The 27,404-nt window shown below is 45.9% G+C and overlaps 11 non-coding genes across 11 annotated transcripts; 5 read left to right on the top strand and 6 right to left on the bottom strand.

Annotated features, from left to right (window-relative positions):
- Positions 1-8,706: 8,706 nt before the first annotated feature.
- Positions 8,707-8,778, bottom strand: TRNAD-GUC (transfer RNA aspartic acid (anticodon GUC)). The gene has a single exon. It is a non-coding gene; the product is annotated as a tRNA-Asp (tRNA).
- Positions 8,779-10,157: 1,379 nt separating this feature from the next.
- Positions 10,158-10,240, top strand: TRNAL-CAG (transfer RNA leucine (anticodon CAG)). Its single transcript has one exon. It is a non-coding gene; the product is annotated as a tRNA-Leu (tRNA).
- Positions 10,241-10,787: 547 nt separating this feature from the next.
- On the top strand, positions 10,788-10,858 carry TRNAG-GCC (transfer RNA glycine (anticodon GCC)). Its single transcript has one exon. It is a non-coding gene; the product is annotated as a tRNA-Gly (tRNA).
- Positions 10,859-11,850: 992 nt separating this feature from the next.
- TRNAE-CUC (transfer RNA glutamic acid (anticodon CUC)) lies at positions 11,851-11,922 on the bottom strand. The gene has a single exon. It is a non-coding gene; the product is annotated as a tRNA-Glu (tRNA).
- A 370-nt stretch (positions 11,923-12,292) lies between these two features.
- Positions 12,293-12,364, bottom strand: TRNAD-GUC (transfer RNA aspartic acid (anticodon GUC)). The gene has a single exon. It is a non-coding gene; the product is annotated as a tRNA-Asp (tRNA).
- Positions 12,365-13,335: 971 nt separating this feature from the next.
- Positions 13,336-13,406, top strand: TRNAG-GCC (transfer RNA glycine (anticodon GCC)). The gene has a single exon. It is a non-coding gene; the product is annotated as a tRNA-Gly (tRNA).
- A 1,566-nt stretch (positions 13,407-14,972) lies between these two features.
- On the bottom strand, positions 14,973-15,044 carry TRNAE-CUC (transfer RNA glutamic acid (anticodon CUC)). Its single transcript has one exon. It is a non-coding gene; the product is annotated as a tRNA-Glu (tRNA).
- A 368-nt stretch (positions 15,045-15,412) lies between these two features.
- Positions 15,413-15,484, bottom strand: TRNAD-GUC (transfer RNA aspartic acid (anticodon GUC)). Its single transcript has one exon. It is a non-coding gene; the product is annotated as a tRNA-Asp (tRNA).
- A 2,861-nt stretch (positions 15,485-18,345) lies between these two features.
- TRNAG-UCC (transfer RNA glycine (anticodon UCC)) lies at positions 18,346-18,417 on the bottom strand. Its single transcript has one exon. It is a non-coding gene; the product is annotated as a tRNA-Gly (tRNA).
- Positions 18,418-22,169: 3,752 nt separating this feature from the next.
- Positions 22,170-22,241, top strand: TRNAD-GUC (transfer RNA aspartic acid (anticodon GUC)). Its single transcript has one exon. It is a non-coding gene; the product is annotated as a tRNA-Asp (tRNA).
- A 976-nt stretch (positions 22,242-23,217) lies between these two features.
- TRNAG-UCC (transfer RNA glycine (anticodon UCC)) lies at positions 23,218-23,289 on the top strand. The gene has a single exon. It is a non-coding gene; the product is annotated as a tRNA-Gly (tRNA).
- The last annotated feature ends 4,115 nt before the right edge of the window (positions 23,290-27,404 follow it).

Genomic DNA, 27,404 nt, shown 5'->3' with positions numbered 1-27,404 from the left:
ATCCAGACAGGGGAGTCAGATTTCCATGTAATTTTATCAGCCTGGAGTGCAGGAGGATCAGTGACCCTTATGAAAAAATTTTTTGAAAAACTTTGCAACCCCAAACCTTCCCTGTCCTTATGGGGTCGAAAGGAAATGGGGTGGGGGAGGCCTTGTTCCCTTTTTCCAAGGCCCTTTCCTGGAAGGTACCCAGATTTTAACATCATGGTGGTGACAGGGTCACTAGGGCTAACCATGAGAAGTCTCATTTGGGCTAGGATGTCTCTGCCCCAGAGATTGACAGGAAGCCCTGCAACTACATATGGGCGTGTGGTGCCTCTATTGCCCTCAGTATCTTGCCAATTAAGGATCTTAGAACTCTGCAGGGTGTCTTGGACTTGGCCTATTCCTGATAGATGGGTAGATGAAGGTTGAAGGGGCCAGGAGCGGGGCCAGTGGGCCTGAGAAATAACAGTAGAATCCGCTCCTGTATCTAGTAATCCAGTGAAGGTTTTCCCTTCGATTTTCAACTTGAGTGTGGGTCGGGACTCAGTAAGTTGCTGCACCCAGTGAATATTGGAGGAGCCTGGGGAGGAGGGGCCCCGTGTGTGGGCTACCGCTGGAAAATTGCCAATCATAGGGAGGGGGAGTGCTTGGGCTAGGCGTTTGCCTGCAGGGATGGTAACAGGGCCATGTGGAGATTCTATGATGATTTTTATTTCTCCTGTGTAATCATTATCGACAAGGGTGGGATGTACTACAACACCTTGCAGGGTGGTGAGTGCTCTACCTATGACCAAGAAAAACATACCAGGGGGTGGTGGTCCGAATTTGCCAGTAGGGAGAATTATTGGGCCCTCCTCTGGTGTCAGTATTCTGGTGGTGGAGGCACAGAGGTCCAAGCCTGCGCTACCTGCTGTGGCTCGAGTAAGGGAGCTGGACAGGGGCTCCCGAAGGAGCCCCGCACCCCGTTTCCCTGAACCGGGGGAAATATCTGCCCATTAAAGGTGGTTCTGGATCGGCAGTCTCGGGCCCAGTGCCGGCCCTTCCTACACTTTGGGCAAATGCTAGGCGGTGGTTTGGGAGGGGCTATTATTGGTGCGGGTGCCTGCCTAGGATTTTGTCCAGAAGGGCATTGACGTGCAAAATGACCAAGTTGTCCACATTTAAAGCAATTGCGGGGGGTGTTGGGGCGAGAAGCCTGGATGGCAGCCCCTATGGCTAGGGAGATGGACTTGTTTATTTTGTGATCATAAGCATCAATATCATTGCATAAGCGGATCATTCCATCTAGATCAAGATCTCTTGCTTTTCCTCTTAGGGCAGCCTTACAGGCAGAATTAGCATTTTCGATCGCCAAATGTCTCACCATCGGGTTATCTGCTCCATCTTGGCCCAAGACCCTTTCAGCAGTTTCTAAAAGTTTTGCAACAAATTGAGCGTATGGCTCATTGGGTCCCTGGAGGATTTTTGAGAGGGGTGCTGTGACTGACCCAGCGGCAGGAACTGCCCGCCAAGCAGCCATAGCCGCTTGTGCAGTTTGCATGAGCAAGCCAGGGGTTAATCTCATTTGCTGGCTTTCTGATGCAAAGCGGTCACGGCCGACGATTTTGTCAACCGTCCAAGTAGCTGTCTGGGCATTTTTCAAGTTAAGTTTAGCCTGATTTTCTGCCCTTTCAAGGAATTCTGCCTTCCAAATTAAAAATTGTCCCCTGGAGAGGACGGACTGTACTACTTTGGACCATTCAGAGGGGAGTATGTGTCCTTCTCCTCCAAGCCCCTCCAGAATGGAGAGTGTAAAAGGAGCGTTAAGGCCATAATTTTTAACAGCTGAATGGAGGTCTTTAATGTGTTTGAATTTTAATTTTTTATAGATCGGGTTACCGAATTGTGGTGGGGTTGAGATATCAGCCCCTCTAGGATTTTTCCCCTCTGTATCATTTTCTTCTGCTCCTTCAGAGTCAGAGGATTCTTCAGAAGGGGGGAGGGGGGTGTCCTCGGGTAGAATCTGAGTAGCTTGTTGTTGCCTAGTAACAACCGGGAAGGCAAGAGCGGTCTTATCTTTTAATCGAGTTGGCTTGGACTTAGGAATCAGAGGCCGAAAAATATCTATTTGCAGCTCATGTAATTGGTTAGTTAATGTATGCACCTCCTTTTGAAGTCCTAGGAAATTTTTAAGTTCAGTAACTTGCTGGCTGAGTTGTTTTGTGGCCTCTTTAAGATTCTCAGAGCCAGGAAGTACGGAAAAAATAGGAGGAGTGAGGCTGCCACAGAGATCGTGCGGGAAAGATTTGTTTTTATACTGCAGGGGGGGCCTGTTTTCCAGGCGATTACTGTCCTGATAGCGGGCGGCCTCTTCTTCTGGCTCTGTCTGATAATTGGGTTTAAGTATATTCTCTGATTCAGGGTTTGTATATAGAACAGGATAAAGATGGGGTTTGGAAGGGACAAGGGGTTCCCTAAGGGAGGAATTTTCAATTGGTTCATCTAAGAGGGAAGGAGGGCGTTTGTCTTTTTCTGGTGGTATTTCCTCCTTCTCAATTTTTGTTTTATGGTCTAAGATAGCCTCTTCAGCTAAGCTAAGGAGGTGGGACACCTGTTTATTGGTGTCGGCTTCTTTAAGAATATCACGGATTAGTCCGTAGTAAGAAAAATATTCATCGGAGATCTCTTGGCCTGATTTTATTAGGCTATTCAATTCTTTACCCACTTTGTTCCAAGTAAGGGGGTGAATTCCCGGGCCATGTAGAATGAGCCAGGGGCAATGTTCCTCTATGAAGCAGAAGAACTTAAATAAATTTTTCTTTTTTACCCTAATGCCTCTCTCCCTGAGACTATTTTTTAATTCTTTAACAAATAAAGTTTCCTTTGAGAGTGTCTTCCCCATCTCATTCATACAATTATTACACACAGTCACATACAGTCACTCTGGGGTAATTACTCTCAACTTCTTATGCCTATGGGGGATGGGACGACTTACCCTTATCTCAAGGCTGTCCATTCAGCCTCTACCGTTTACTTTGTCCGCGGAATCTGTTTCTCAGTCGTCCGGTAAGCTGTCTTACTCAAATCCCAACACGTTGAGGCGCCATCTATCCGGGCCTGCCGGACTTCAACGGTGGGGTTCGGGGAGCAGCCACCTAAAAAGAACCCATAGGGGGAGAGAGGGGGAGACCAAGCACGCAATAGAGAGACAGAGTCAATCTGGTAGTGTCAAGGCTCCGTTTATTGCAGGTGTAAGGTAGAATATATATGCTTGAGGTAAAGGGGGGGTGGTGGTGGTGACTAAAGACTGCTTGTACCAGGAGGGAACATGAAGAATGGTTATTGTTATGTTTTGTGGCTGTTGGTCTTGGCGACGCCTGGGAGGTAACTTGTTTGTTAAGTTTCCCTAGGATCATAAATCTTGTTTCAGGTCAAGTTGTCCCCGAATATGGTCTCTGACAGCCTCAGTCTCCCCCTTTCCCCTAAATTTTAATTGTTACAGGGCAGAGCAATGAACTACAGCTAGGGCTTTGGGCAGTTTGAGAGCAGAAAGAACTTCATTAATAATTTCTGCATTAGATATGGATTTTCCAGCTGAGATTAAAAATCCTCTCTGGAGCCATAGCATCCCGACTGAGTGACAAATGCCAAAAGCATATCTAGAATCCGTATAAATTGTTGCCTTTTTATCCTTGGCAATTATACAAGCTTGTTTTAGAGCTATGAGTTCTGCTCCTTGAGCGCTAATGTTAGAAGGTAGTGAAGCTGACCATTCAGTGGCAAATTCTGAGACTACGGCACCTCCAGTGTAATGTATGCCATCCCTCATAAAAGAGGAACCATCGGTAAATAAGATCAGATCTGCATTGTCTAAGGGAGTGTCCAAGAGATTATCTCGAGGCTTTTCTGCCATGGACACTAATGTTTCACAGTTATGTAATGGTTCTCCTGAAGTAAGTAAATCTGGAAGCAAGGTGGCAGGGTTAAGAGTTGAACAGCGTTTCAAGGTAATATTTTCACTATTTAATAAGGTTATTTCATACCTTGAAATTCTCTGATCCAAGAATGCCTGTGTTCTATGTTTTATCAATAATGCTTCTATCTCATGTGGGCACATTATTGTTAATGGACATCCCAATACTAAATCAACTGTTTTTGTTACTAGTAAGGCTGTAGCAGCTACTCCTCTAAGGCTACTCCTCTAAGGCATGGTAAGGTGCTCCTGCTGCTACTGGGTCTAGTTGGGCAGAATAATAAGCAATTGGGCGCTGAGAAGGTCCCAAAGTCTGAGTTAACACGCCAAAGGCTACTCCTCTTCGCTCATGCACATATAAAGTAAATGGCTTGTTGTAATCTGGGATGCCTAGAGCAGGGGCAGACATGATAGCCTTTTTTAGATCTGATAGAGCTGACAAGTATTCAGGCTCTAATTTGAGGGGTTCAGGAACCAAATCCTTTGTTAATGCTATAAGGGGTTTAGTCATTTCCCCATAGCAAGGAATCCATTGTCTGCAAAACCCTGTTGCTCCTAAAATTGCTCTCAGCTGTTTCTTAGTGGTAGGAGCACTCAATTTTTGAATATTCTCAATTCGTTTTGGAGAAATATAACAAGCACCCACAGTCAAGATGAATCCCTAATATTCTACTTTTTGGAGACACCATTGAACTTTATCCTTAGAGATTTTATGTCCTCTTTTGTGCAATTCCAAAAGAAGGTGTTTGCTATCTTCTTGACATGTTTTTGCATCTGTTGAAGCCAAGAGTAGATCATCTACATATTTGATTAATTTGCTATTTTTAAATGTTATATTGTCTGTGTCTTGGCTCAAAATTTGCTCAAATAAGCTCGGACTTTCGACATAACCCTGCGGCAGCCAACACCAGGTATATTGTGAGCCCTTCCAGGTGAAAGCAAAAATATGCCTGGAGTTCTCATGTATAGGTATGGAGAAGAAAGCTGAACACAAGTCTACTACTGTAAAGTATGTAGCTGTGCTAGGAATCGATGAGATAATAGTATGTATGTTAGGAACTACAGAGTGTCTCTTTATAACGTAATTATTCAATGCCCTTAGATCCTGTACGAATCTATAGAGGTGCTTGCCATCAGGCCCTCTTTTTGGTTTTTAAATTGGCAGGATCGGCGTGTTGTATTCAGATTTGCAAGGGATTATTATTCCCTGTTCTATTAATGATTTAATAACTGGTCGTAAACCTTAAAATTTCTTAGACTTATGAATGTTGGAAATTTCCCCATTTCCAACATTAGGTAGGGAGGGTCCTTCTCCTCCCTACCTAAGACTACTTTAGGACAGAAACCTTTTGCTAAACAATGGAAAGGGCTTTGACCTATGCTTAAGCATAGAACAGGAAGTTCTTTGAGTCATGATTGATTTTAGAATTGATACAATAGAGATACTTGGAATGACAGAACCAGGTCTTGGAACTTCCAATCTCCACCCTACTCAGAGTAACAGGATTTAGGAAGGGCTGCAGCAAAGATCAAGATTTAATTATTTGAGAATATGACCTTCAACAGACATGTGCAAAGGCCATAGACCTCTGGGCGGTCCTGGGTTAAGCTAGAGCCACCATTGGCACAGGGGAGACATGGACAGTGATTGGTAGATGTGAGAACTGTGGGGAGGGGACTTAGATGGTTTCCTTAAAGATAGCAGGGTCTGAGGTCGGAGGAGGTTTTGCTTGAGGAGGTTTTGCTCTGAAGGAGGCTGAGAGGAGAGAGGTCCTGGAGGGAGAGCTCCTGGAGAGGTATGAGAGGAGGGCTTGCTCTGAAGGAGGCTGGAGGTGAAGGCCCTTGAGATTGTTTCTCCATTTTGGTCACGTGAGTAATAGGGACTGATCTCTTTTCTTCAGCTATCTAAGGGCTTGGGCCTTTGGCCCAGCCTAAGCAGAAGGGGTATTTAAGCCCTATTCCCTTCTCTCCCCTTTCTCTCTCTCTGTCTCTCTGTCTCTGTCTCTGTCTCTGTCTCTGTCTCTCTCTCTGTCTCTCTCTGTCTCTCTCTCTCTCTCTCATATACCTTTCTTCCTCCTGTTTGTAATTAAAAACTCCATAAAAGGTTGACTGCTGACTTGAGTTTTCATTTAGGAATTACATAGCTGAATTCCTTGGAGACCTTAAATTAATATATATCAGTCTTTTAAAGTGATTTCCATATCACAATTCAGAATTTCATCAGTTTCTCCTATGGCAGTGGATATTATTTTTCTCCCCGAGTCACTTGGGCTTTTCTTGGATCCTTGCATTGTGGATAGTTAAGTCACTCTGTAAACCTCAAATTTCCTTAGACTTATAAATGTTGGTAATTTCACCATTGGGATATTTCATACTTGGAAAATTTCTTACTGATAGTCTATTGGAATGGGAACCCCATTGGCATGGGAGGTTCTTTCTCTTCCCTTCTTAAGATTACTTTAGGACAGAAACCCCTTGCTGAACAATGGAAAGGACTTTGACCTATGCTTAAGCATAGAACAGGAATTTCTTTGAGTCTTGATTGATTTTAGAATTGATACAATGGAGATACTTGGAATAAATCTCCACCCTATTCAGTCCTAATAGGATTGAGTAAGGGCTGCAGCCTAGATCAAAATTTAATTATTCCAATCTCTACCATACTCAAGTTAACAGGATTTAGAAAGGGCTGTAACAAAGGAGTAAAGATTTAATCATTTGAAAAATATGACCTTCAACAGACATGTGCAAAAGCCAGAAACCTCTGGGCGGTCCTGGGTTAAGCGAGAGCCTCCATTGACAGGGAAATTGATGAAGAGTGATTGGTAGATGTGAGGACTGAGGGGAGGCAACTTAGATGGGGTCCTTAAAGATAGGAGGGTCTGGAGATGGGGGAGGTGGTTGAGTTTTTGGTCGGTGTGGTTCCTGGGCTCTGAGGAAGCTTGCTCTGAAGGAAGCTGAAGGTGGGGGCCTCTGAGACTGTTTCTCCATTTTGGACACGTGAGTAATAGGGACTGATCTCTTTTCTTTGCCCCAGCTATCTAAGGGCTTGGGCCTTTTGGCCCAGCCTAAACAGAAGGGGTATTTAAGCCCTATTCCCTTCTCTCCCCTTTCTCTCTCTCTATATCTCTAATTCCTTTCTTGCTCCTATTGTAATTAAACTCCAAAAAAGGCTGACGGCTGACTTGAGTTTTTCATTTAGGAATTACATAGCTGATTCCTTGGCGACCTTAAATTAATATATATCAGTCTTTTAAAGTGATTCCCTTGTAACAACTCACAACTTAATGTTGTCCAATATTGATATTGCTGTGTACACTGTTCTCCTGGTGCTGCTTACTTCAGTTCCAATAGGTTCATATAAGTCCAGGCATTGGTTTGTTTGTTTTTTTTTAATCGTCCCGTTTAATAATTTCTTACAAATCAATAGTATTCCATTACAATTTTACATCACAATTTTGTCAGCCATTTCCTGATTGATGGACATTCTCTGTTTCTAATTCTTTGCCACCACAAAAAGAGATGCTATAAATATATATACATATATATATATTTTTTTTTCTTCCATATGAGCCCTTTTATCCTTACCCAACTACCTTTCAGAGGCCTCTTGGGGTCTTGGCAGTCAGGGAAATCCTCTTCCCCTGTTATCTAAGGAGCAAAGCCTCTTGCAGAAGTTGTTGTTAATTTCTTGGATCCGCCTCCTGTTTAACCCAATATCTGCACCTCAACTCCCCCACGTGAGTTTGCCAAACAAATAATTTGATCGGACTGGACCGCTAATTAGAACTGACAATATCCTACTTTACATTTCTTCGATGTTGGGGCCTTGGTGAGACTCCCGTGAAAAATGAGGGTGATGGTGGTCACCAATGTTCTAAAAGCAATATTCCCTGACCGGGTTTGGGCCACAGCGGTGAGAGCGCAGAATCCTAACCACTAGACCAACAGGGACTATACGAACAATAACATCACTTGTTCATTCAGCACATGACAGGGGCTATTTGGATAGCTCCCTTCATTCTCTTCTGGGGACCCACTGAACCCACATCTGGTCTCTGCCCTCCACTGCACTTACTTGGCCCTCCACGGTCACTACCAACCACGCTCACCTATCCCTTGGGGAGGCGAGGGAGTTGGACAAGCTACAAACTTCCGGAAAGATTGCATTTAGCACAATTTTTCAGTGCCCTCAACACTGTCTATGGGCCATTAAAATCCTCCACCACCCCATTGCTATCTTCTGACGGTGACACTCTCATAAAAGATAAAAAAGGCATCAGCAACAGGTGGAAAGAACACTTCAATCAGCTTCTCAACCGACCCTCTTCAGTAAAGCACCCTTGACCAGATCCCCCCAAACCGCACCATTGAACAACTTGACATCCCTCCTTCAATAGAGGAAGTCCAAAAAGCCATTAAACAAATGAGTGCAGGCAAGGCACCGGGTAAAGACAGGATCCCAACCGAGGTGTACAAGGCCTTAAATGTAAAGGCGCTCCAGGCATTCCACATAGTGCTGACCAGCATATGGGAAGAGGAAGACATGCACCCAGAACTCAGAGATGCCTTCATCGGAGCCCTATACAAGAACAAAGGCTCAGGAGCAGCCTGTGACAACTACAGAGGCCGGTAATTTTGAGAGTGACACTGAGCTGCCTCATTTCCCGGTGACCTCTTTTGAGATCGGAGAGACTATGGGGCCCGGAGTTGAGTGGGCAGCCAAGAGAGGAACAGGTTTGGATTGCAGGGGCAAAAGTGTCAGCATTCTCCCCGTCCGGGAATTGAACCCCGGTCTCCCGCGTGACAGGCGGGGATACTCACCACTATACTAACGAGGAAGCTGCAGCACTACCTCTTCTCAAGCCTATGTCTGACTTCAACATACGGACAGATACACGCACATCCCTGTCGCTTGTCACTCCGGTTTGGGGACTCGACACCTCTGACTCGTTCCATTTCCTCCAAGACTTACAGCCTTTTCTGCAATCAGAGACTGATTCCCACAAGAAGAAATTCTGCAACTTCGCGTGAGTTCCTGCGTGTGTCTGGTTCGTGTCTGACACCTCTGAAAGGCTCCAGCAGCCTCTGGGCTCCTTCCTTCTCAGGTTAACACTTCCAAGGGCATAAAATGAAATGCAGTAAGTTTACAACGAAATGAATGGTGTTAAACAGAGCTCTCCACAGGCTTTTTAAAAATATCCACGGTCAGAGCCACTAGGATAAAATCCTCCTCTTTTCACGATACCCTCTTAGAAAGTTGGTCCTATTCTCTATGAAGAGGGAGCCTTTGGGGGAGGCGAAATGGAGGGGTGGACAGCAGAAGGAGGGGATATGGGAGGAGGAGGAGGGGGACGAAGGCGGCGGGTGGGGAGCTGTGTCTGAGAAAGGGCGCTGCGGTGACGGAGCTGAGCCTGGAGCTTGGTGGTGGCTAGGCTGGAAGATGATGGGGCGAGAAGTCAGAACAATTGTCCAGTGCCAAGCCAGACCTTACCGTCTCTTTTGGAATGCTCTCTAGCACTCTCCCTGGGGATGGAAATCCTCCTTGAGTTCCTCGGCCGCCTCGACCTAAGCTTTGCCTCACAGGGCTCGCAGTCAACGAGACGCTTGCACATCCAATCTTGGGTGTATTCTGATTTCGGTTAGGTCCGCGCCTCCCCAGAGGCCCGCCTGCTTTGGCAATGTATTTTCTCCGGGTGAGATCAGGTCTCCATTTCTTAGCTCGCTCTCCGATAGCACCTAGGTTTCAGCCCTGACTTCCTCAGGTCGGGGGAACCGTAGATTGATTGGCTCCCAGCAGGCGGTGGAGACCTGCTTGTTGGAAAGAGGGCGACCCTAGAAAAAATGGCCTTGGGGGTGAGTTGAGTGTTCCCCAAATTGTCAGGCCCGAGAGGTCAGCAGTGCAGCTGGGGACGTTCAGGGCCGTGGAGGTTCGGGCAGCGGGAGACTCGGGAGGTGTCTATTGGATCAAGAGAGGGCGGTTTGTTTTGGTGTGGGTTCTTGGGGTCCTCAGAAGGGTGTTTGTGTTGATTGAAGAGTCAGGCAGGAGGATGCATAACGTGTGTAACAGGATGGCTCTGTGCACTTTCTTGGCTGGCTCGGGAGTGCGAGATTAAAGCACTTAGAAGGAGCAGAGAAGATTATATAAAGAAATCTGGGCAGGTGGTTGTGTTTCAGCTGCCGTCACGAGGAGGGAGGGAGGAAAAAAAGCGTGTGCATTGTCAGGATGGCCGAGCGGTCTAAGGCGCTGCGTTCAGGTCGCAGTCTCCTCTGGAGGCGTGGGTTCGAATCCCACTTCTGACAATCCATAATTTCCGTTTGGCACTTATGCCCTTCTCTGGCTACCTGATTTCCACACGAGACAGGGCGAGTCACAAACTTCATGTACACTGAACTCTTCCCCCCCTATTTAGAGATTCCAGCATACAAAAGGATGCTTTTGCATGGAAGTTGTGTGAAGAATCGGTGGGTCAGATGAGGATCAAATTTGATTTTTTAAATGTTAAATTGGAAAAGAGATGCACACTTGGGTAGCTATCATGAGCCATTCTCAGAAGAGTTTGTGTAGCAGGAGTAAGAAGAGAAGAATGTAGGGGAGGAGAGGGAAGAGAAGGAATAGGAGGAAGAAAGGGGAGGGAAAAAAGGAGAACGGAAGAGTAGGGAGAAGACAGAAGATGAAAAGGAAGAAGGGGGAAATTAGGAGGCAGAGGAGAGAAGTAGCCTAGAAAAATGGCAAAATGGAAAATTAGAGTCAACAGGTGTTTTGTCAAATTTTGGGCATAGGTCTACAAGAAATCTTCCCGCGTCCACGTAGATCAGAGAGACAGTTGGAAATGAGCTTTTCATCCTTGCATGGGTGGTTCAGTGGTAGAATTCTCGCCTGCCACGCGGGAGGCCCGGGTTCGATTCCCGGCCCATGCAACAGGTAGCTTTTCTTTTTTTTTTTCTTTTTTTTTTTTAGCACGAGCACGAGTACTTTCGTAAGCTGTTCGAGTTGACTGTGCCCACTTTTTGAACAGCTCTCACCAGCAGGACACTTGTACCTCCAGAAGAGACCCTCATCCTCCTTTCTTCTGCCAGCCCAAACTATCCCCCTCCTCCCACCTTTCTTTTTCTTTTTTACGTATTTGTCATGTTGTGAAATAAGACACACCTCGTATACAAGAAGGGAAAAAAAACCCTCCAAGAATGGTATGTTCAAATCTGCATTCAGAATTTCATCAGTTTCTTCTATGGCAGTGGATATCCTTTTTATTCCTGAGTCATTTGGGCTTTTCTTGGATCCTTGCATTGTGGATAGTCAAGTCATTCACTACTGATTGTTGTACAACATTGATATTACTGTGTACAATGTTCTCCTGGTGCTGCTTACTTCACTTCCAATAGGTTCATATAAGTCCAGGTATTGGTTTGTTTGTTTTTTTTTAATCGTCCCGTTTAATAATTTCTTACAAATCAATAGTATTCCATTACAATTTTACATCACAATTTTGTCAGCCATTTCCTGATTGATGGACACTCTCTGTTTCTAATTCTTTGCCACCACAAAAAGAGATACTATATATATATATATATATATATATATATATATATATATTTTTTTTTTTTTTACATGTGAGCCCTTTTCTCCTTACCCCACTGCCTTTCAGAGGCCTCTTGGGGTCTTGGCCATGGGGAAATCCTCTTTCCAGGGCATCTAAAGAACAAAGCCTCTTGCAGAAGTTGTTGTTACCCTCCTGGATGCGCCTAGCCTTTCAAGCCGAGAACTGCACCTCTACACCCCCACGTGAGTTTGGCAAGCAGACACTTTGATCCGACTGGACGGCTAATTAGAACTGGCAATCTCATACACTATTTTCCTTCTGTGCTGGGGCCTTGGTGAGACTCCCGGAAAAATATAAAAAACCATGTTATTCCCTGACCGGGAATCGAACCCGGGCCGCGGCGGTGAGAGCGCCGAATCCTAACCACTAGACCACCAGGGATTTTAAGAACTCACCTATCACTTCTTCACTCAGCACATGACAGGAGCTGTTTGGATAGCTCCCTTCATTCTCTTCTGGGGACCCATTGAACCCACATCTGGTCTCTGCCCTCCACTACACTGACTTGCCCCTCCACGGTCACTACCAACCACGCTCACCTATCCCTTGGGGAGGGGAGCGTGTTGCACAGGCTACAAACTTCCGGAGAGATTGCGTTTAGCAAGGAGTTGGGGGAAGTGCTGGGGGTGACACTGAGCTGCCTCATTTCCCCGTGGCCCCTTTTGAGATGCCAGAGACTTTGGGGCCCGGAGTTGAGTGGGCAGCCAAGAGAGGAGCAGGTTTGGATTGCAGGTGCAAAAATGCATACACTCTCCCCGTCGGGGAATTGAACCCCGGTCTCCCGCGTGACAGGCGGGGATACTCACCACTATACTAACGAGGAAGCCGCCCAGACACCTTTCAATATTCCATCTGACCTGCGACACACTTATCCACGCTCATTTTTCTTTGGTTTGCCAGAGAAATTTGGGGACTCTTAACATCCCCCACTCCGGAGTTGGACAAAACAAAGAGTCCCTTTTCCACACACCACTCTCGCTCTCTCATTCTAGCCCTCCCGCCACCTCCGCACCTATCCCTACCTTTCCTCCCGTGCCTCTACAAGACTTACGGCCCTTCCCGCAATCAGAGACTGATTGCCACAAGAAGAAAGCCTGCTACTTAGCGTCAGTTCCTGCGGGTGTCTGGGTTCCTGTTTGACACCTCTGAAAGGCGTCAGCAGCCTATCGGCTCCTTCCTTCTCAGGATAACACTTCCAAGTGCATAAAATGAAATGCAACAAATTACCAAACGAAACCAATGGTAACTGAAATAGAATATCCATATGCTTAATCTTACGTTTATCAGAGACACTAGGATAAAATCCTCTTCTTTTCGTGATACTCTCTTAGAAAGTTGGTCATAGTCTCGCTGAAGAGGGAGCCTTTGGGGGAGGCGAAATGGAGGAGTGGAGAGCAGAAGGAGGGGATATGGGAGGAGGAGGAGCGGGACGAAGGCAGCGAGTGGGGAGCCGTGTCTGAGAAAGTGGCACTTGGGTAGCTATTATGAGCCATTCTCAGAAGAGTTTGTGTAGCAGGAGTAAGAAGAGAAGAATGTAGGGGAGGAGGAGGAAGAGAAGGAATAGGAGGAAGAAGGGGAGGGAAAAAAGGAGAACGGAAGAGTAGGGAGAAGACAGAAGATGAAAAGGAAGAAGGGGGAAATTAGGAGGCAGAGGAGAGAAGTAGCCTAGAAAAATGGCAAAATGGAAAATTAGAGTCAACAGGTGTTTTGTCAAATTTTGGGCATAGGTCTACAAGAAATCTTCCCGCGTCCACGTAGATCAGAGAGACAGTTGGAAATGAGCTTTTCATCCTTGCATGGGTGGTTCAGTGGTAGAATTCTCGCCTGCCACGCGGGAGGCCCGGGTTCGATTCCCGGCCCATGCAACAGGTAGCTTTTCTTTTTTTTTTTTCTTTTTTTTTTAGCACGAGCACGAGTACTTTCGTAAGCTGTTCGAGTTGACTGTGCCCACTTTTTGAACAGCTCTCACCAGCAGGACACTTGTACCTCCAGAAGAGACCCTCATCCTCCTTTCTTCTGCCAGCCCAAACTATCCCCCTCCTCCCACCTTTCTTTTTCTTTTTTACGTATTTGTCACGTCGTGAAATAAGACATACCTCGTATACAAGAAGGGAAAAAAAACCCTCCAAGAATGGTATGTTCAAATCTGCATTCAGAATTTCATCAGTTTCTGTGCTCAAAGGAATAACAAACTGGAGGAATTCCAAGGGAACTGGAATCACCTCCAGGAATTGATGCATAGTGAGAGGAGCAGAGCCAAGAGAACATTGTACACAGAGACTGACACACTGTGGCACAATTGAATGCAATGGACTTCTCCATTAGTGGCAATGCAGTGATCATGAACAACCTGGAGGAAATCAATGAGAAAAAAAACATCCACATTCAGAGGAAAAACTGTGGGAGTAGAAAAACAGAAGAAAAACAACTGCTTGATTACATGGGCGGAGGGGATATGATGGGGGGTGTAGACTCTAAATGAACATCCTAATGCAACCACCAACAACATGGAAATAGGTACTGATCAAGGACACATATAATATCCAGTGAAATTGCAGGTCAGCTACGGGAAAGATGGGAAGAGGGGAAGGAGAGAAAGAATATGATTCTTGTAACCAAGGAATGATGTTCTAAAGTGACTAAATAGGTTAATTAAAAAAAGAAAGAAAGAAAAAAGAAGTTCATCCGTTTCTTCTATGGTAGTGGATATCCTTTTTCTCCCTGAGTCATTTGGGGTTTTAATGGATCCTTGCATTGTGGATAGTTAAGTCATTCACAACTGATTGTTGTACAATATTGATAGTACTGTGTACAATGTTTTCCTGGTTCTGCTTACTTCACTTCCAATAGGTTCATATAATTCCCGTTGTTGTTGTTTTTGTTTTAATCGTCCTGTTTAGTGATTTCTTACAATTCAATAGTATTCCATTACAATTTTACATCACAATTTTGTCAGCCATTCCTTGATTGATGGACATTTTCTGTTTCTAATTCTTTGCCACCACAAAAAGAGATGCTATATATATGTATATATATATATATATATATATATATATATATAATATATATATATTTGTTTGTTTGTTTATTTATTTATTTATTTTATTTTTACATGTGAGCCCTTTTCTCCTTACCCCACTACCTTTCAGAGGCCTCTGGGGTCTTGGCCATGGGGAAATCCTCTTTCCAGGGCATGTAAAGAACAAAGCCTCTTACAGAAGTTGTTAGCCTCTTGGATCCGCCTCGCCTTTCACGCCAAGACCTGCACCTCCACTCCCCCAGGTGAATTTGCCAAGCAGATAATTTGATTCGACTTGACCGCTAATTCGAATTGGCAAACTCCTACACTACTTTCCTTCCGTGTTGGGGCCTTGGTGAGACTACCCGAAGAGATGAAGGTGATGGTGATCACCCATGGTATAAAAATAACATTCCCTGACCGGGAATCGAACCCGGGCCGCGGCGGTGAGAGCGCCGAATCCTAACCACTAGACCACCAGGGATTTTAAGAACAGGCCTATCACTTCTTCACTCAGCACATGACAGGGGCTGTTTGGATAGCTCCTTTCACTCTTCTGGGGACGCATTGAACCCACATCTGGTCTCTGCCCTCCACTACACTGACTTGCCCCTCCACGGTCACTACCAACCACGCTCACCTATCCCTTGGGGAGGGGAGCGTGTTGCACAGGCTACAAACTTCCGGAGAGATTGCGTTTAGCAAGGAGTTGGGGGAAGTGCTGGGGGTGACACTGAGCTGCCTCATTTCCCTGTGGCCCCTTTTGAGATGCCAGAGACTTTGGGGCCCGGAGTTGAGTGGGCAGCCAAGAGAGGAGCAGGTTTGGATTGCAGGGGCAAAAATATCAGCATTCTCCCCGTCGGGGAATTGAACCCCGGTCTCCCGCGTGACAGGCGGGGATACTCACCACTATACTAACGAGGAAGCCGCCTAGACACCTTTCAATATTCCATCTGACCTGCGACACACTTATCCACGCTCATTTTTCTTTGGTTTGCCAGAGAAATTTAGGGACTCTTAACATCCCCCACTCCGGAGTTGGACAAAACAAAGAGTCCCTTTTCCACACACCACTCTCGCTCTCTCATTCTAGCCCTCCCGCCACCTCCGCACCTATCCCTACCTTTCCTCCCGTGCCTCTACAAGACTTACGGCCCTTCCCGCAATCAGAGACTGATTGCCACAAGAAGAAAGCCTGCTACTTAGCGTCAGTTCCTGCGGGTGTCTGGGTTCCTGTTTGACACCTCTGAAAGGCGTCAGCAGCCTATCGGCTCCTTCCTTCTCAGGATAACACTTCCAAGTGCATAAAATGAAATGCAACAAATTACCAAACGAAACCAATGGTAACTGAAATAGAATATCCATATACTTTAAAAAAATTAAGCACAAATTTTCTCCTGAGATACCTGGTCGTCTCTAGCCCACCCTTTTTAGATAGCTCCTCATAGGACGCTTGCAATTTCCAGGGAAAAACATCTTGCCTACCTGTTCAGGAACAATTGTACCCACCTTCCTCCTGTATCCCATGCCACCCCACCCTCTTACCCTTTCGAAGGCCAGAAAAGTCCTTGGTTTGGGGGATCTTGGGCAGCTGGGAAAGCTCTCCTTCCTGGACACCTACAGGGCAATACCTCTGACAGAAGTTATTCTTGCTCACTCTGTTCTGCCCCACTCCCGCACTTTCCCCCACCAGTTTGCCAGATGGACAGTTTGGACTGACTAAACAGATGATTAGGCCTGGTGCTGCTCTATCGAATTTTCTTCCTCACTTGGTCTTGTAGAGATGCCCAAGCAAATAAAGACACAAGGTAAGAGAACAAGTTAAGGTGAGTGGATCGTTTGAATCTGGAGGTTTGGAGCAGCATGGGAAAGAGCTCTTCTTCATGTGGCTTGGTAGTTACCGGTGATAGGATCTCATAAAAGCAGGACTCCCTGACCGGTCTGCGGCGGTGAGAGCGCCAAATCCTAACCACTAGACCACCAGGGAGATCGTGCTTCTCTCCTCCCCCCCCCCCCCCGCCCCCCTTTTTTTGTTCACTACAACAATGGACTTCCGCATGGTCCTTGTTCTGTTTAAGTTTCTCCTGGAGACCCTTAAGGCTCACGTTTAGCCTCTCCACTAGACCAATCTCACTTGCAGCTCTCTTGTCACCACCAGTCACGCCCACCTATCCCACTGCTCCTCTCCCTCAATAGCCCTTTCCCATAAATGCTACTGTCCTCTAGTCTCGCCTGAACGGAGAACTTAACGCAATACGAATTTAGAATCTCAACCTTCTACCTATTCTAACTTTTTCGGACCCGAGTCTCTCCTCATTGCACCCCTTGCTTCCTGTACCCAGTGTAACTGCCGTTTATAGGGTCTTTTTAGGTGCCCCTTGGCTCTTGTGCTATGCTTTTCTCTTCTTTCTTTTTCTGCTTCAAGGTCTCTGCAGATACCTGCATGGCGTTGCACAGCCTCTTCCTTTGACTAAGGAACAATTCATTTGCTTATGCTCTGGTTATCGGTTTCTTTTCTTGTCTAGTATCAGTTCCATCTTTATGGCAGGAGTAACTCAGAAAGAGCTTGTTTGGTCCTGAACCCTGGAAGGACGGAGTCTTACTCTTTTGGATGTGCTCAACAGTGCGAATATCCACCTCCAAATACTTCAAACCAATTTACCTTTCTTCACGATGGAGAGTGTGTGACTGCAAACCAAACGCTGCAGGGGGAATGGTGAAGAACTCAGGCCAAGTCCACCGTCCTGTCCCATTTTACAAACCCTCAAGACTGGGGGCCCTCTTTAGGCAAGTTCCATTCATTCCTGCACGGTACCTGTTCTTCCTCCTGACCTCCAGTCCCTCATCTCCAAATGCTAATTAGACATCTAAGCAGAAATCTCGTAGACATTCGAAACTCACCATATGCAAAACTGGTCTCAGTATCTTTCCCCTTTCCCTAATATTAGAGAACACCACCAATGCCCCAGGCTCCCAGGCTGGCAACCTAGGGTTCATTCTATACTTTCCCCTTTCCCTTTCCTCAATTCTCCTAACCCCCGAATAATCAATAATTATGGAGTCTGGTCGTTTCTACCTATTCCTAACATTTCTCCTATATGCCGCCTTTTCTCAGTAACAAAGCTCCCCTCCCTCAGGGCCTCATCACCACAAAGCTAGACTGATGTATCAGCCTCCTGATTGGTCTCTCTCTGTGGAAATCTTCCTGGAGGATCTGGACAGGAATGCCAGAGGGTGGGCAGACCTGGCTTCAGAAGGATCTCCATTTTTGGAAAGAATGTCCTGATGGGTGAGCGGCAGACCCTGTGCAGAGCTTAAGGATAAGTTCTAAACCATTGTCGGCCACCTTCAGAATAAAAGTTCCTGACACTTGTCAGCAAGCCGGGGCTCTTTTCTGTCCCACCCCCAACCCCCGCTCCCCGCCCCGCCAAGATGCAGCCCTTTAAGAAAGTACCTTGAACAGATTGAGAACATATCATCGTCCTTCAACCGAAGTGAAGTGGATTGAAGTGAAGTACGGTGAAAGTACGGTGGAGTTTGTGGTCGGGGACCCAGCGGGGACCCGGATAACGTGAAAGCTGCCTGGGTTGCGGGAGGAAAGATATAGAGGGCCACTCTCGCCCGGATTGGGGAACAGAGCCAGAGGGATCCCAAGAGACGCGAAATGAAGAGAGAGACGCGACAGAGGGCGAGCGCTGGAAAAGTCTTCCTTCGTGTGGGTAAGTAGACCGCAGTGGCAGAGAAGGCTGTGTGGCCAGGGAAGAAACTCTGGGTGTAAAAAGAACTGCATTGGCCGGGAATCGAACCCGGGTCAACTGCTTGGAAGGCAGCTATGTTCACCACTATACCACCAATGCTCGTTGCTCTCCTGCCGCCCCTCAGTCGAAACCCCAGGTTGAGTTTCCGAGGTCTTTCCAGCTCTTCGGCCAGCTGAGGGCCAGAACAAGAGCTCCGCCCGTAGCAGCATTCGCTCTCCGTCCCAGTCCACATTCGAGCGGAGGCCAACTCACAGCTCCTCCTGGCTCCTTGCTAGTCGCTCTCCTTGCCCACAACCTTCAGCCACCAGATACTTCCCGCCACTTCTGCTACGCCGTCTGATGCTGCGCCAGCTCAGCTACAGGTTTCGCCTCCGGGTAGTCCAAGCGCCTCAACTGCTGGTTTCCCGCCACCTCCCAGGACAACGAGCGTTTCTCGGTGGGCCACGAATCGCTGTCGTAGCCAAAGTTACTTCCCCAAACCCACCCCGTCTGCTATCTGAAGCCGCTCAACTACCCTGATAGAGGAGAGTGGCAGGACAGCTGGGCAGCTTCAGCTAGAGCCTGGGGGATTGAACCAAGGACGGGGCTCCTGAGTCCTGCTGGTCACCTCCGTCAGTTGGATTTCCACATTTCTTGTCTCTCGAGGTCTGTCCCAATCGTCCACGGCCTTGCCCACATCAACTGCGCCACCCCTCCTTGGCCTTGACGCAGAATTCTCTTCCGCCCCCTTTCTGGCCAGACTCTGTCCACACACGTTTCCGCGGGAGTTGCACTGAGTGTTACGGGGCCACTGCAGTTGAGAGTGCTTGGGGTCGGAGACTGGGCAATGGAGCGAGCTCCTTGGAGAGGAGAGCTAGGGAGTCCCGAACGGATTCAATTTCGATTGCTGATGAGGGATTGGGCGAGTCTCGGCTGCCAAATTTGCGGTCTCCGCTACAAAGAGTGCGAGATGGAAATATCTTTTGGGCGCGTAAAGTTGGAGAAGGGTCGACAAGCGGATAACTGGGGTTGGGCAGAGCATTGGTTTACAGCCTCCTGAAAGTTTGCTTTCAGACAAAGATTCCACGGAAGGGATGCGGCTGATGCTGGTTCTTCAGAGGTTACAGAGGCATCTTTTGCGTTTGTAGAGACTTTGGCAACATTGGCGGTGGTATGAGGTGAGCATAACTGCCTTCCAAGCAATTGAATTCGCAGACGAAGCAGCCTTTTACAACGCTCTCTTCTTTTGGCACATCGCGGATCTCTACGCACAGATAGGAAGGACTCTGCCCACACACTTCCCTGTCTCTCTTGGTTTTGCATCTCTTTGGGACCCTCGGAGCAAGTTCCCCAATCCGGGCGCTAGACTCTCTCTCTCTCTGTCCTATTGCAGGCCCTGAAACTTTCCTGTTCTCAGGCTGGATGCTGGGTTTCAAAACTTCATCTCAGGTCATTTCATTTGGAAAACAACGTCGTGCCTAATAAGTGTAAGGTATGGTCTTTCGTAGCTGCATCTTTGGCAGACAAACAAGAAAGAGTCCCTGCCAACTGGTGCTAGGAGCTTTTCTTCTGGCGGGGATAGGCAGGCAATGGGGATAGAATTTATCCTCAAGAACTCTAAAGATTATGGCTCTTAAATTACTCTATTACAAAAACGAATAATATGGAAATAGGATTTGAGTGATAATATTACGTTTAACTTAGTGAAATTGCTTGTCAGCTCCAGAGAGGGTAGGGAAAGGTGGAGGGAGACAACAAGAATCTTTTAACCATGGTGAATTAAAAAAAAAATAATAATAAAATGAAATTCAAACAAACGAACACAAAGAATATGGATCTTACCCAAATATGAAGATCCAGCTTAAATCAGATTTGTCCTTGCTCATCCTCTAGCTTTCCTGCTGTGTCTTCTCCAATAAGATTTCAACAGAGCATTCCATACAGCTGGATCACTTCACCTTTTTCTCTTCTGAATCCAATTTTTCCTGCCTACTGCAAATGCACTTAAAATAAAACGATGACCGAAAGAACTAAGGAACAAAATGCAAATGCCATTTTAGATCTACATATGCGCAGCTTTGGAAGGTTGCATACTGAATGTGCACACATAGAGCCTGATGAATCCATTCAATCAGTAAACATTTCGGTCAATCTATAAAATGTCAAGTACCTACTGTATGCCTTGTGCTGTGCTAAGCGGGTGATATAAACAAATTAATTGATTTTTTAAAGGCCAAGAAAAATCTCTAACAGTCTGATGAAGGAGACCACAAGCAAACAACTAAGTATAAACCAGCTGAGGAGTGATGGAGGGGCTTCTGGAGTCTTATTTTGGGATTGTTTAAGGGAAAGAGACAAGAGGGAAATATCTAAATATTTTAAGTTTATTGATAGGCAACGGGAGAGGAAGGAGGGTAACAAAGGAGAAGGAAAAGTTCTTAATCTTATCCCCAAACCTAAATTCCCTTAATACTATCCTAATGGCTAACTTATCTAGGCTAAATTAGTTAAGTCCCCCCCCCCCAACAGAACCTCACAAAACAGAGTCCAGTAAATGAGCCAAGATCCCAGAGATAAAGTCCAAAGTAGGTCCAGCAGAGAAGTGATGGTTCTTCTTTGGTCTTCAAGTCAAGCTGCCAGCAGCCAGTTCAAGCAGTTTTTCTCCTCTCAAGCTGGTATCTCAAAAAGGGACCAAAAAAAAAAAACTTGTAGAAAAATGGAAATCATAGCTACTCCAAAAGCTTCACCCAGAAGTTTGGTTTCAGTTGGGACCTTAGAATCTTGACCCAGGCTCTCATGTGATTCTGTGTCACATGTCCCTGTCAATCATTTTTGCAGCAAGGAGTCGTTGCTTACTACAGGAGGGAAGGGTTAATTTCCAAGCATTTCTGTAGAATTTGGAGATAATTGGGGGAGATACCTTGGTGGAGGAGAGTCAGTGTTTGTGTTAAAAACCAAATCAACTGTGTTTGAATTGTGATAGTTATCATAGCTCTTGGGAGATTCAACAGCCAAGTCCAACGGAGAGATCTCATACTCTACATCTTTTTGTCAACTGTGAGATGGTGAAGATGTCCTCTAATGCGGGTATAACTTGCAGAAGCCTGTCTGTGCCCTTTTAATGCAACAAAAGGTAGAGGAGCAAGTGAATTCGAAGCACGGTGAAAAACCAGAATAATGTTAAGGGGAAGAGAGTGATGGGAAATGATCTAGTAGTTGAGGAGGTGGAAAGCTTCAGATGATGACCCGGGATTCTGTAGGTGAAGCCAGAAGGTAATTTGCTAAAAAGGCCAATGAACTTGGCGTTTGTAAGTCCTAGATTCCAGACTTTCTTCACACACTTATTAGGTGCAGAAGTCTGACGCAAAGCAAAGGACCAGTCTCAGTATCATTTCCCTCATTTTCAAAGTGAGTGGTCCAGCTGAACGGAATGAAGACTCCTTGGCTTCTAATGACACTTCCAACTCTGAATCTCAAATCCTATAAGTGTGCCCTTGTAGCAAGCAAGTGACAGGGGAGCTGAGCTTGGAAGGCATCTTCGGAATTTTCCCATCTGAGTTGAAGGAGTGAGTGCAGTCTAGACTCAGACACAAGCAGAGCTCTTTGACTATGTTCGAGAAGCCCAGGTACCAATGTGGCCCAAGGAGAACTGATAACAAATAGAATCTGAAAGTGTAGGATGGAGAGGGATTGGGGGTGGGGGTGATGAATATCTTGGGGATGTCTGAATCACGATCCACTTAGGAAGAGAGTGGAGGGAACTGAGGTGATGCAGGATATCCTTAGTCTGGAACCGGATTTGACAAATAATTGTTTAGGAGAAAGGGTGATAAAAGTAAAGGGAAGAATCTATTAGCACTCTTTTGTAGTCTTCCTCGTTAGTATAGTGGTGAGTATCCCCGCCTGTCACGCGGGAGACCGGGGTTCAATTCCCCGACGGGGAGAATGCTGACACTTTTGCACACACCAGCAACTTTACTTCTATTGTTCAGGCTTCTTAGCTCAGGAGCCAAACTCTGCATTCAAAAAAATGCTTTTCAGTCCGTAGGGATCTATGAGAAAAAACACTATCTTTAAGCAGAGGACAACTGTGGGAGTAAAAACACCGAGGAAAGACAACTGCTTGACTACAGCTGTTGAGGGGATATGATTGAGGAGAGATGCTAAATGAGCACCCTAATGCAAACACCAGCAACCAGGAAATGGGTTCGGAGCAAAGACACAGGTGATACCAATGAATAATGTATGAAAATGACCAAATAAAATAATGTCTAAAAACTAAAGAAAAAAATGCTTTCGTGATATTGGGCGACGAAGAGCCACTGACAGCATCTTCTTTGGCCAGAGCCAAATTCAAGCTTCTTGGAAGCTCAAGCAAAAGTTACAGGCTCGTCTTGGCGGGACGGTGGGCTTTAGTCCACAATAAAAGGGACCTTACGTGTGCTCCGTCCTCCCGGAGCGTTCTTGGTACATTATACTAGAACCCCAACGAAAGCTGGCGGGCTTGACCAACTGCCTCCGGGGTGAGTGTGTTCTCTTTTCCACAGCCGCACCATTGACTTGGGCGACATCATTGACCCACTGCCTAGACTAAAAAGGTTGAAGGGTATGGTGCTGGGAGGTAGCGGGAAGCTAGAAGACTAGGTGCTGGGACTGCCCGGGTAAGGCAGTGAGAGATGCGACTGAGCTGGGGTAGCATCAGGTAGAGTATCTGGCAGAGGTGGTAGGAAGCGTCTAGTGGGCTGAAGGTTGTGGGCAAGGAGAGCGACTAGCAAGGGGCCAGGCTCGAATGTGGACTGGGACGGAGAGCGAATGCTGCTACGGGCGGAGCTCTTGTTCCGGCCCTCAGCTGGCCAACGAGCTGGAGAGACCCCAGACTCTCCCTGGGGTTTTGACTGAGAAAGAGAAGCAAACCAACGGGCATTGGTGGTATAGTGGTGAACATAGCTGCCTTCCAAGCAGTTGACCCGGGTTCGATTCCCGGCCAATGCAGCACTTTTTACACCCCTCTCTCCCTTCGCCACACAGCCTTCTCTGTCACTCTGCAGTCTCCTTACCCACACGAAGGAAGACTCTTTTCCAGCGCCCGCCCTGGGTTACGTCCCTCTCTTGATTTCGCGTCTCGTGGGATCCCTCTGGCTCTGTTCCCCAATCCCGGCGAGAATGGTGCGCTACATCTTTCCTCTCACAACCCAGTCAATCTTTTACTTTGTCCCAGTCATGCTAGATCTCAAACCACAAATACCACCTCACTTTCACCACACTTCAGGTCGACTCATTTCACTTCAATCACTTTTTTAAAATTTCTAAATTGTATTTAATTGATTAAATTGGAGTATTTTTCCAGCATTACAAAAATCATGGTCAAGACCTATTTCCATATTATTGATATTTGCACTTGGGTGATCATTTAGGGTTTATAACTCCAGTCATATCCCCATTGACCCATGTGATCAAGCAATTGTTTTTCTTTTGTGTTTCTACTCCCACTGATCTTCCTCTGGATATGAATAGCCTTCATTCTCATAAGTCCTTCAGGATTGTCCTGGATCATTGCACTGCTGCTGGTAAAGAAGTCCATTATGTTCATCAATCACTTTTTTTATTCACTTCAATCCACTTTCGCTGAACATCAATGGAGTACCTAATAGATACATACAAGATACGGTCTTAAAGGTCTACATCTTTGGGAGGGAAACAGAAAAGAACCTCTACTTATACATCTCAGTAGCTTTTATTTTGGAGGGAACCAACTTATTCTTACGCTCTCCAAAGGATCCGTCTCTCACCCATCAGGACATTCCCTCCAAAGATGGAGATCCAACTGAAGCCAGGCCTGCCCATCCTCTGGCATTCCTGTCCATAACTTCCATGAAGACTTTAACAGAGGCATTAATCAGGAGGCTAAGCAAATGTCCAGCTTTGAGGTGATGAGAATCTGCATTGAGATGGCAGCTATTTCACTAAGAAAAGGAAGCATGCTGGAGAAATGTTGGGAAGGTAGAAATTACTAGATTCCATTATTATTGGGGCAATAAAAAGTGAAAAGTCTAGAATTACACCTCGATTGTCAACCTGGGAATCTGGGACAGTGGTGATATCTTCCACGATTAGAGAAAGGGGAAAAATAATTAGATCAGTTTGGGGTATAGTGAGTTTAGGATGTTTGTGGGATGTCTAATTAGAAAATGTCTAATAAGATATTTGGAACTAAGATACTGGAGGTTAGGATGGAGGTAGGTGCTGCATAAGAAAATCTAAAAGACATGTCCAAATGAATGAAACTTGACTGAAGAGGGTGCTGGTCTTGAAGGCTTGTAACATGGGACAGGACAGTGGGTGTTGCCTAATATCTTCACCATGTCCCCCTAGAGAGTTTAATTTGAAGTCACACTCTCCATAATGAAGAAAAGTAAGACAATTTGGGGGAGGGATACTTTCTCCTTTGGTTACATCCAGGAGAGTGAAGCTATTCAACTGAGAAAACCTAGCCTTCAAATCAAGAGGAGTCCTTGTTGAGTTAAAAGAAGCAAAGAGATCATTAAAAGGGAAATTGTGGGACATGCATGTGAGAGGAACCAAAGTACTGAGTACAACAGGGCTCTCAAACTAAGAGGCTCAGGATGATTTAATCTTACAGATCATGAGAAGTGATTTGGAGAAGAGTTGGGACTGAAGAATGGTCAGTTTCTTGGAAAGACAGGTGGAGCACACAAGCTGGATATTTCAAGATGTTTGGTAACAATGGCCAACCTTGAGGTTGGTTTGAGCAGAATTTGTGATGTATAGCTCAGCAAGGTCAGTCAGCACACACTGAAGGCAGGTGCCAGTGAATAAGACTTCTGCCTCACTGCAGGCTCCTGATTTGTTCTTTACTGCAAACAGGCCGATTATATGTCCAGTGCATCTTTATAGAAAGTTGTCTTATGGAAACAGACATTCTTTTCAAGGCTACTTTGATGCTCCCCTCTTTTGGCCAAGGTGGCCATAGAGCACAGGGTGACATATTTTGTTGAAACACAATTAAAAAAAAAAAAACCAACATATCTCCAGAACAGCAGTTACAGATCTCCCAGCAATATGTCAAGAGCAGACAGCAAAGGAGGAAAGATAAAAAGACAATAATCAGAGACACTCTCCCCAAAAGTGACTATTTTGTCATCAGGGGTGCCATGTAAGCCCGTGTCTAGAGCCTTGGGAGGGCAGTCACCTCCAGATGCCTGCTTTTGGGCCCAGTTTTGAAGGTCCATTCTGGGAAAGGAGGCTCAGGCTGAGGACCAAAACTCTTCCTTGAAGCTCTCCCTAGAGCTTCAAGAGTTTTACTTGCCCTTGGGCAAGTGTACCAGGAGACAGCAGCATCCTGTTGGGAAGTCTCTGCTAGATCTTTGGAAAGCAATATCAATATTAATTTGGAAAGCAATATCAATATCAAAAATAACCTTTGAAAGCAATATCAATCTTTTCTTTCTACCCATTTACTTTCAGTGCATCAAAATTGTAACTTTGGATTACAATTTATAGGAACAATTTTTATTTAGATTTCTGATTTCGATTTCGATTGCTGATGAGGGATTGGGCGAGTCTCGGCTGCCAAATTTGCGGTCTCCGCTACAAAGAGTGCGAGATGGAAATATCTTTGGGCGCGTAAAGTTGGAGAAGGGTCGACAAGCGGATAACTGGGGTTGGGCAGAGCATTGGTTTACAGCCTCCTGAAAGTTTGCTTTCAGACAAGGATTCCACGAAAGGGATGCGGTTGATTCTGGTTCTTCAGATGTTACAGAGGCATTTTTTTGCGTTTGGAGAGACTGCGTGGACCAGGAACTCCAGCACTGAAAAAAGGATAGTTGGAGTGTGTGCAAAGAACAAGGAATCCTCCCCGTTGGGGAATTGAACCCCGGTCTCCCGCGTGACAGGCGGAGATAGTCACCAGTATACTAACAAAGAAACCAGTGGATGCTTGGTAGAAATCTCTCTATACAAATATTTCGTTCTTTCCCACCAGCTTCTCGTTTGGGGTTATTTAGGTCCCACGGTTTAGTGTGCCCCACGCATTTTTTTAAAAATGTGTGTATTTTAAAATCACAAAACGTAAGCTTTGTTTATAAATATTCTATTAATAAAATACAATTGAGCATTAAAAAAATGGCTTCATTTCCCCAATCCCCCGTCCTCCCCGGAAGCCCTACTTTCTTCCCTTGGACATTACAACTTCCAGTTTTTGCAGATGCTTCGCATTCCCTTGTTCCTGTACATTTTCAATATGAACTACGACAACCACCACAACTCATCAACATATGATAGAACACACACACGGATTCTTTCCCACCGAGGAGTCTCCCCTGTTTACCTCCAAATTCTAGAGGAATGCTTGGAAGAGTATTTGGATCCCTTTGTTCCAAGGATGCCCCTCCATCATTCCTCACATTGTCTGGTTTGTACCCAGTCGTTTGCTTGCTGTGCCCTTCATTAGACTGTTAGCTCCTGGGTTGCAGGGATTTTCTTTTGTTTTTCTTTGAATCCCCAACGCTTAGCACACTCACTCCCTGACTACCTATCTGACACATTTTGCTGTTGTTGAGTCATTTCAGTATTCTCCCGCTTTTTTTTCCTTTGGCAAAGATTCTGGAATGGTTTGCCATTTCCTGCTTCATCTCATTTTACAGACTAAGCTGAACAGGTTAAGTGACTTAACCAGAGTTCACCGGAACTGTGTCCATCGAGATCAGAGGCAGAATAGAAGCCATCGATGCTCATTCGATGGGTAATTCAATGATAAAATTCTCGCCTGACACTCAGGAGGCCCTACCTGGATTTCCAATCCATTCAGAAGCACATTTTTTACTCACGTCCAGTCCTAAGTATTCAGGCTATCTCTTGCTACTTTTTCTCTCTAGATAATAACATCCCCATGTGGGAGTAGCCTGTCCCATTAAGAAACGTTAAGAAACGCCACCAATGGGGGCAGCTGGTGGCTCAGTGAATTGAAAGCCAGGCTAGAGGCAGGAGGTCCTAGGTTCAAATTTGACCACAGACACTTTCCAGCTGTATGACCCTGGGCAAGTCATTTAACCCCCATTGCCTAGCCCTTACCACTCTTCTGCTTTGGA

The sequence above is a fragment of the Monodelphis domestica genome, chromosome 2 (genome assembly GCF_027887165.1).
Source record: "Monodelphis domestica isolate mMonDom1 chromosome 2, mMonDom1.pri, whole genome shotgun sequence".
NCBI lineage: Eukaryota > Metazoa > Chordata > Mammalia > Didelphimorphia > Didelphidae > Monodelphis > Monodelphis domestica.
The sequence above is the reverse complement of the archived record's forward strand: the minus strand, read 5'-3'. Positions and strand labels throughout refer to the sequence as shown.